Source organism: Primulina eburnea, chromosome 10, assembly GCF_022965805.1.
Source record: "Primulina eburnea isolate SZY01 chromosome 10, ASM2296580v1, whole genome shotgun sequence".
NCBI lineage: Eukaryota > Viridiplantae > Streptophyta > Magnoliopsida > Lamiales > Gesneriaceae > Primulina > Primulina eburnea.
Genome location: NC_133110.1, coordinates 24,984,902 through 24,994,229, shown reverse-complemented (window position 1 = coordinate 24,994,229; position 9,328 = coordinate 24,984,902).

Here is a 9,328-nt window from a genome sequence, read left to right as displayed (position 1 = left end):
GTTGTTTTCTACTACTTGTCATCCTCAAACGGATGGACAAACTGAAGTTGTCAATAGAACTTTGGGAACACTTTTGCGTGCTATTCTTAAAAAGAACTTGGATTGACATTTCTATGGACTTTATTTTGGGGTTGCCTAGGACTAAGAAGGGGAGGGATTCTATTTTTGTTGTTGTGGATAGATTCTCTAAGATGGCACATTTTATAGCTTGTCATAAAACCGATGATGCTTCAAACATTGCGGATTTGTTCTTTAGAGAAGTCGCTAGGTTGCATGGCATGCCTAGGACTATTGTTTCTCGTCGCGATGTTAAATTCTTGAGTTACTTTTGGAATACTTATGGGCTAAACTTGGCACAAAATTGTTGTTTTCTACTACTTGTCATCCTCAAACGGATGGACAAACTGAAGTTGTCAATAGAACTTTGGGAACACATTTGCGTGCTATTCTTAAAAAGAACTTGGATTGACATTTCTATGGACTTTATTTTGGGGTTGCCTAGGACTAAGAAGGGGAGGGATTCTATTTTTGTTGTTGTGGATAGATTCTCTAAGATGGCACATTTTATAGCTTGTCATAAAACCGATGATGCTTCAAACATAGCGGATTTGTTCTTTAGAGAAGTCGCTAGGTTGCATGGCATGCCTAGGACTATTGTTTCTCGTCGCGATGTTAAATTCTTGAGTTACTTTTGGAATACTTTATGAGCTAAACTTGGCACAAATTGTTGTTTTCTACTACTTGTCATCCTCAAACGGATGGACAAACTGAAGTTGTCAATAGAACTTTGGGAACACTTTTGCGTGCTATTCTTAAAAAGAACTTGGATTGACATTTATATGGACTTTATTTTGGGGTTGCCTAGGACTAAGAAGGGGAGGGATTCTATTTTTGTTGTTGTGGATAGATTCTCTAATATGGCACATTTTATAGCTTGTCATAAAACCGATGATGCTTCAAACATTGCGGATTTGATCTCTAGAGAAGTCGCTAGGTTGCATGGCATGCCTAGGACTATTGTTTCTCGTCGCGATGTTAAATTCTTGAGTTACTTTTGGAATACTTTATGGGCTAAACTTGGCACAAATTGTTGTTTTTTACTACTTGTCATCCTCAAACGGATGGACAAACTGTAGTTGTCAATAGAACTTTGGGAACACCTTTGCGTGCTACTCTTAAAAAGAACTTGGATTGAAATTTCTATGGACTTTATTTTGGGGTTGCCTAGGACTAAGAAGGGGAGGGATTTTATTTTTGTTATTGTGGATAGATTCTCTAAGATGGCACAATTTATAGCTTGTCATAAAACCGATGATGCTTCAAACATTGCAGATTTGTTCATTATAGAAGTCACTAGGTTGCTTGGCATGCCTAGGACTATTGTTTCTCGTCGCAATGTTAAATTCTTGAGTTACTTTTGGAATACTTTATGAGCTAAACTTGGCACTAATTGTTGTTTTCTACTACTTGTCATCCTCAAACGGATGGACAAACTGAAGTTGTGAATAGAACTTTGGGAACACTTTTGCGTGCTCTTCTTAAAACGAACTTGGATTGACATTTATATGGACTTTATTTTGGGGTTGCCTAGGACTAAGAATGGGAGGGATTATATTTTTTTTTGTTGTGGATAGATGCTCTAAGATGGCACATTTTATAGCTTGACGTAAAACCGATGATGCTTCAAACATAGCGGATTTGTTCTTTAGAGAAGTCGCTAGGTTGCATGGCATGCCTAGGACTATTGTTTCTGTCGTGATGTTAAATTCTTGAGTTACTTTTGGAAGACTTTATGGGCTAAACTTGGCACAAAATTGTTGTTTTCTACTACTTGTCATCCTCAAACGGATGGACAAACTGAAGTTGTCAATAGAATTTTGGGAACACTTTTGCGTGCTATTCTTAAAAAGAACTTGGATTGACATTTCTATGGACTTTATTTTTGGGTTGCCTAGGACTAAGAAGGGAGGGATTCTATTCTTTTTGTTGTGGATAGATTCTCTAAGATGGCACATTTTATAGCTTGTCATAAAACCGATGATGCTTCAAACATTGCGGATTTGTTCTTTAGAGATGTCGCTAGGTTGCATGGCATGCCTAGGACCATTGTTTCTCGTCGCGATGTTAAATTCTTGAGTTACTTTTGGAATACTTTATGAGCTAAACTTGGCACAAATTGTTGTTTTCTACTACTTGTCATCCTCAAACGGATGGACAAACTGAAGTTGTCAATACAATTTTGGGAACACTTTTGCGTGCTATTCTTAAAAAGAACTTGGATTGACATTTCTATGGACTTTATTTTGGGATTGCCTAGGACTAAGAAGGGGAGGGATTCTATTTTTGTTGTTGTGTATAGATTCTCTAAGATGGCACATTTTATAGCTTGTCATAAAACCGACGATGCTTCAAACATTGCGGATTTGTTCTTTAGAGAAGTCGCTAGGATGCTTGGCATGCCTAGGACTATTGTTTCTCGTCGCGATGTTAAATTCTTGAGTTACTTTTGGAATACTTTATGGGCTAAACTTTGCACAAAATTGTTGTTTTCTACTACTTGTCATCCCCAAACGGATGGACAAACTGAAGTTGTCAATAGAACTTTGGGAACACCTTTGCGTGCTATTCTTAAAAAGAACTTGGATTGACATTTCTATGGACTTTATTTTGGGGTTGCCTAGGACTAATGTAAGGCTCGAGAATTATCAACTGGCATTGATGTTAGACTTGTAAAGGTAAGAATGCATGACATTTAAATCAAAATTGTGAGGTTTGGGCCGAAGCCACACCGCACCCGCGGTACAGGAAGGACCGCTCCTGCGCTGCATTGACAGAAAATTGGTGAATTTGTGCGAAGCAAGACCGCACCCGCGTTGCTAGTAAGACCGCACCCGCAGTGGTGCGACCGTACCCGCAGTCATGCAAGGACCGCATCCGCGGTCCGAGAATTTCAGAAAATACAAGGGCTGCCGTGAGCACAGCGCACCCGCGCTGCTAGTGTACTGCACCCGCGGTCGTGCGTGTCAAATGAAAAATAAACCACTTGTTCCTTGTCATGCATATATGATATGTGTCTTCTTTCCCCTCCATTTCAGAAACTGAGAGCCGAGAGAATGCCTAGGAGAAAGCTTCATGTCCTTTTTTATTTGAACTTACGATTTTGAAGAATTTAGCCATCCGATTTCAGATACGACTTTGGTTTTGAACTCCTCTCATCATTTGCTATTCAAGGATGTAAGTTTTGGTTATGTTCAGCATGTTTTAATATATGTGTGTTGGGAGAATTCATGATTTTGTTAGAAATATGAGTTCTTGATATGTTGAGCAGTATAGAATCACAATCGGATTGATTTTCGGACACCGTATGCTATTATTCGAAATTTCAGCATGTATGATGTTAATATTGTACAGATTTCAGCTTATGTATTGAAGTGTGTGATCTTGAGTATGAGTTGAGGAATATGAATGATCGATATATGTTGAGTTATGTAATGCCCGAGATTTAATCATTATAATCAGACGTTGATTAATTGACTTGATTGAAATTATAAGAATTTAAATGAACCAATATGCCGAGACCGAGCGCCAAGGTGCATTCGGAAAAGTCTTGGACCGAGAGTGCCGCGCTCGAGCGGTACTTTCTTACCGCTCGAGCGCCGACCCAATTTTGAGAAAAGAAGACACGTTTCATTTGCATGCAAGTTAGGATATATATATATGTTAGTAAACGATAATCCTCAGCAAATTAGAAGAAAGAAGATCGAGGATTCTCCAAGAAAATCCTTACGCCTTTTGTAAGAAATCCGTCCGTCTGATTTTGAATCCGACTTCAGTACTGTGTTCCTATCAACGCAGGCTACAACTGGACGTAAGTTTTATTACGTTTAGACATGTTTTGAAATTATGCTATGGTCAGAATTGAATAAGATTCATATATGATGTTCTTGTCATGTTAGACATCATAGAATCGAAGTCAGATTGAGAAACAGACTGTTTATACAATTGTTATGATTTTTGAAAGATATTAACTGAGATTCTATACCAGAATTGTGTTAGTATTCAGATTATGAGTTGTATTGACACAAATTATGAATTCCAGTATTATATTTGTGATGTTCAGAACTGACAAGGTTATTCAGGTTGTATTGTTATGCCGTCAAAACATCAGTTGATTTAAATTGATCAGATTCATTTATGATTTAGATCATCGTGATATTCGTTGATATGAATCAGATGGTATCTTGTTCAGATATTGATCAGAGTAGATTTAGAGTTGAGTATTGATCAGAACAGACTGTATATTGAGTTATTCACTGATACAGAGTATTCGATATTGTCGTTTCAGATTTGATATGGACATATTTGGATACAGGTCATCGTCTTCGTCAGATAGGGACGACAAAGGTATAATGCATGTGATATTCGGGAAGTCCCAACTCAAATGAAATCTCATTTGAGTTTCCCAACAAAATCACGTACTAGACTGTTGTCTATATTTTATTATATCTATGCTTTGATTATAGAATTGTATTCAAATGTATGAGATTATTGTCATATTCAGCTATGAATATGATTATGCTTTGTTTACAGATTGCTATTCATTGCAGTTAAGATAGGAGAGTCTTGACAGTCATTGTCAAATATCTAGACGTTCGGTGTATCTCAACTTAGGAGCAGGTATTACTCCTATTGCCAGCCGTCGATACAGCTCGGACCGAAGTCTAGGAATAAGACGTACAGTCGCCCCGAGTGGTTGGGTAGGTGACAGCCAGTGACGTCTTATTCACCCCGGGATCCCTAGAGTTATAGATCGAGTCAAGTCTAGACATGATTTGATTAGAACTTCATGCTTATATGGATGTGGCTCCTAGATCATGGGACCCATTGTTATTGCTTCAAGTTGTGCTAGCATGTTTTTATGATTTAGATTGTTTATATGCATGTTTATCTGATTTGAGTTGCATGCTTAATTTCATAGATTATGAAATATATTGTGTTTATACATGATCGCATGGTTTATGAATTAGTTTGTTTATATACATGCTTACCATGTTTTATACTGGGATTTATTCTCACCGGAGTTATCCGGCTGTTGTCGTGTTTTGTATGTGTGCATGACAACAGGTGGGGCTGGATCACGGTCGAGATGACGATGAGAGAAGACGAGTTAGCGTGGTGATTCCGGACTTGCAGTAGATTGGATTTTACTACTAGAACTTTAGTAGTGAACCTTAGATTAGAATGTTGTACATTATTGTATTTTAATACTGAATTTGTATTTTTATATACAGATATGTATAGTATTTAGATTCCATTACCTTCCGCAGTTATAATTTAAAAAGAAAATTTTTAGACCCTGTTTATCAGAACTGATAATGTAAATCCCAATAACGATTAAGAAGATGATTAGCGTCCGGGTCCCCACAACAGGTGGTATCAGAGCCATAGATCCTTTAGATTGAGATAGTCAGAGTTGATAGATCTTTTAGACTGAGATAGTAGAGAATGAGCGGGGTAGATTGAATTTTCTTCCTTGCATGTGATTGCTAGCATGAGATTTATTTCAATGTTGACTACATTGTGTGTGCTAGCATGATTTATTGCTTTCCCTATTACATGTTGCTTGTTATCTGAGTTGTTTGCAGCATGTAATTACTAAGCCTGGATCAGAACCGAGTCTGAATCAGAGGTATATGATCAGAGGAGGGCTAAGACAGATTGTATAGATTGTGTATTAATCTGTTTGATATTCAGATATACCGCCGCGAAGAATTTCAGAAAAAGGCAGTACTTCGTATGATCAGATAGATAGATCAGAATCTCAGATAGATGTGTCAGAAACTCCAATAGAAACGAAGTTGAGGAAAATGATGATATCTAAGATTTTTATGATATATATATACTACAGTAAGATAAAAATGAGGTGAATAGATTGTGCTGTACTTGTGTTGTTGATGATTTGATTTAATTGCATTACTGATATGGAGATGGTGAACAAGTACAGAGATATGGTAGAAATTGACCTAGAAATGGTAAGATTCAGACCAGATCTGGCTGATAAACGGAGATTTTCCGATAAGGATTCTAGATTCAGAATTCCTTTAATAATTGTATTGTTGATGACTCGATTATTACAGAAAGGAACAGATGGTATCCTTATGTATTCAGTAGACCTACTGAAATCGAGTTTAGCAACTACAGATTTGATAGTTACGTAAGGATTGATTGATATTTGCCTAGATAAGATTTCAGATGTGTTGATATCAGAAAGGTAGATTTCAGAATTGAATCGATACCAGGTAATGGTTATATACTAGAATTCAGTACAGAATGATATGAAAGATTAATAGAAGGGTACAGATTGCTAACTCTTAGATTCAGGGATATTCTGATGATTTTATGCTTGTTATATCTATGATATTTGATATGTTAACAGCATCCGATTGATTCAATGGAATATTTGAAGATTTTATTGAATATTCAGATAACCGTGATTATTGTATACAGAAATTAGTCAGGTATGAATCATAATTGAAACAGATTGTATTCAGAATATGTGATATCTGCAGTTTGTATACCGATTTATGTGCACAGTTGAGACAGAAATCAGCGACTGTAAACGACACAGGTAACAGATATATCAGAATTAGCAGAAATGTCAGAAAGTCAGAATTGCTGAGTTTTATAGATTTTCTTATTCTCTTATTCCCTTATTATGTTATATCTGCTTGCGTATTGTGATTGCTCTAAGTCAGTATTTGAGACATCTTATATTGTTTGGGAGCGTATTCTAATTACAGATGAGATATGGCAGATGATTTGGGCACAGTGAAGATTGAGCAGTAGTCAGAATTATCAGTATTGCCAGCAATCGTTGTTTTATGCGTTTTCTTAAACTCACTAGATCTGTATAGGTTGTTTTTATTTCGAATCTGATGGATAGTACTGTGGTTTGCATGTATGTTTGATACAGAATATTGTAAACAGTTGAGAGTTGCAACAGTTCAGAAATGTGATATCAGAATGTTTCAGAATTAGATAACAGAATTTGATATCTGTAGTCAGAGCCGAATACCAGGTAGGTATTTCTTCTTTATTTCATATTAATAACTGATTGTTTATACAGAATAGTTCGAATCTGAAAGCACAGATAGTGTCAGAAATGCACAGTAGTGGGTTCAGTTTTCACTCTGATGATTGGGAATGTATGATATTCGAACAGACAGTCGTAATATAAACAGAGTAGATCAGTTATAACAGAATATGTACAGAAATGTTGGCAGAAATTGTACTGACAAGTCTGAATTGCTAACAGAAGAAGACAAAAAGATAGAAATCAGAAGATTATTACAGAATTTGTATATTTCTGAATAGAAATGGGAGTACATTTCTATGGCTTTCGTAATGAAATTACCGCCATTTTCTTTAGATTATGATATGGTATGATTATGATTGACAGACTACTCAATCTATATCTATCGGTTTGTACCAGATTACGTACAAACAGAGCTAAATGACATAGGTCGATGTCAAAGAAATGTTCAGATAGAACAACACATTTAAGTAGATTATATCAGATTGTGATTTTGATTGAGTTTGTACTTGTGATAGAAGATATCATGAGCTCTTTCGCAAATTTTTCACAGATTGACAGGTAGTCAGAGTGTATGATTCAGATACTGACAGATATTGGTAGAGTTTTAGTGCTGGATGTTAGCACTAGTTGTTATGATTTATTGTCACTATATGACTTATTGCATAACAATAGTTATCAAGACAGTTAAGAATGGACAGATTAAAGAAACCAACATCGGATGATGATGCTTGGTATTTGAAACTGAAGATTTCATATGTCCTTGATTGGGATTAACAGGTTTGATAACAACTGCTAGTATTGTTTTGTTATGAACTGGGATTGGTTTATACGGATGTTGTATAACCAACATGGCAAGATTGATTCTGTCAGAGTTAGTTTAAGAAGTATTAGAATAGTATACTTTATGAAGTTTTATTCCAGAATTGAAATCAGAGATTGATACAAGAAAGAGATTTCAGGATGGATTCATTAAGAGAGGAGTTTGGATGTTAAACTCTATTATACATTTCTTCTCTTATATTTGAATTGATTGCTTATGAGTTCGAGGACGAACTCTGATCTAAGAGGGGGAGAAATGTAATGCCCGAGATTTAATCAGTATAATCAGACGTTGATTAATTGACTTGATTGAAATTATAAGAATTTAAATGAACCAATATGCCGAGACCGAGCGCCAAGGTGCATTCGGAAAAGTCTTGGACCGAGAGTGCCGCGCTCGAGCGGTACTTTCTTACCGCTCGAGCACCGACCCAATTTTGAGAAAAGAAGACACGTTTCATTTGCATGCAAGTTAGGATATATATATATGTTAGTAAACGATAATCCTCAGCAAATTAGAAGAAAGAAGATCGAGGATTTTCCAAGAAAATCCTTACGCCTTTTGTAAGAAATCCGTCCGTCTGATTTTGAATCCGACTTCAGTACTGTGTTCCTATCAACGCAGGGTACAACTGGACGTAAGTTTTATTACGTTTAGACATATTTTGAAATTATGCTATGGTCAGAATTGAATAAGATTCATATATGATGTTCTTTTCATGTTAGACATCATAGAATCGAAGTCAGATTGAGAAACAGACTGTTTATACAATTGTTATGATTTTTGAAAGATATTAACTGAGATTCTATACCAGAATTGTGTTAGTATTCAGATTATGAGTTGTATTGACACAGATTATGAATTCCAGTATTATATTTGTGATGTTCAGAACTGACGGGGTTATTCAGGTTGTATTGTTATGCCGTCAAAACATCAGTTGATTTAAATTGATCAGATTCAGTTATGATTTAGATTTCATCGTGATATTCGTTGATATGAATCAGATGGTATCTTGTTCAGATATTGATCAAAGTAGATTCAGAGTTGAGTATTGATCAGAACAGACTGTATATTGAGTTATTCACTGATACAGAGTATTCGAGATTGTCGTTTCAGATTTGATATGGACAGATTTGGATACAGGTCATCGTCTTCGTCAGATAGGGACGACAAAGGTATAATGCATGTGATATTCGGGAAGTCCCAACTCAAATGAAATCTCATTTGAGTTTCCCAACAAAATCACGTACTAGACTGTTGTCTATATTTTATTATGTTTATGCTTTGATTATAGAATTGTATTCAAATGTATGAGATTATTGTCATATTCAGCTATGAATATGATTATGCTTTGTTTACAGATTGCTATTCATTGCAGTTAAGATAGGAGAGTCTTGACAGTCATTGTCAAA